Raw genomic sequence first — 896 nt, 5'->3', positions numbered from 1 at the left:
CACACACACACACACACACACACACACACACACACACACACACACACGTTTCGTTTTTGTATCGGGTTTACAAGATTCTTTATGTAAATTCGTGTGTTGAAACAAATTTTGTTGTGTCTGGGGAGAGTCATATTGTCTTAATGCCTTATTATCTAACACACTCACCGGTTCAGTTTCCACTCATTTATTATTCATAAATTTTCGTCGCTTTTGCAACCTTGTCAATGGATGTTGAGTCAACATCCATTGACAAGGATGCAAAAGCAACGAAAAGTTTTGAAATATATATGTATGATAAATGACTGGAAATTGAACCGGTGAGTGTGTTAGATATTAAGGCAGTATGACTCTATCCCGACACAACACTATATATTTGTTCTTTACTTCAGGTTTATTATTGTTCTTATCTTAGTGTCCTTTGTCTGAATTTTTTTCACACTCTCTGTGACCTCTTCAGCGACTCTCTATCCCACGTGTCTCCTCCAACATACATGCATATATACATACATGCGTACATACATACATGCGTACATACATACAAAATTTCTTTGGTTTTCAGATAAATTCGTTTTTCTTCTGTTTGACTTTCCAACATCATATTTCTGAGAAGATTTTAAAATTTATTCAGATTTCATAAACGAGAAACAAAATTTGTCGAGGAGGAACACAGCTACAAAACAAAAAAAATCTCATAAAGCTCCGCCGATAATGTTTTTCCCTTTTTTCATTTTCTATTTTAAGTTCAAATATCATTGGAATTAAATTAAATAACGAAATACATTTAGTCCGGCACTCGACATTTGTTTCGTCAATTCTCATTGAAGATTATTTATTGCAATTTTCTCTCTCTCTCTCTCTCTCTCTCTCTCTCTCTCTCTCTCTCTCTCTCTCTCTCT

General features: G+C 34.6%; 1 protein-coding gene across 1 annotated transcript in view; it reads left to right on the top strand.

Annotated features, from left to right (window-relative positions):
- The window catches only part of LOC106873492 (inositol 1,4,5-trisphosphate receptor type 3), a 228,934-nt gene that overhangs the window by 167,559 nt on the left and 60,479 nt on the right, over positions 1 to 896 (top strand). The gene's annotated exons all lie outside the window — the stretch shown is intronic.

The sequence above is a fragment of the Octopus bimaculoides genome, chromosome 20 (genome assembly GCF_001194135.2).
Source record: "Octopus bimaculoides isolate UCB-OBI-ISO-001 chromosome 20, ASM119413v2, whole genome shotgun sequence".
Lineage (NCBI taxonomy): Eukaryota > Metazoa > Mollusca > Cephalopoda > Octopoda > Octopodidae > Octopus > Octopus bimaculoides.
Note: the sequence above shows the minus strand (reverse complement) of the source record. Positions and strands in the feature narration are given on the sequence as shown.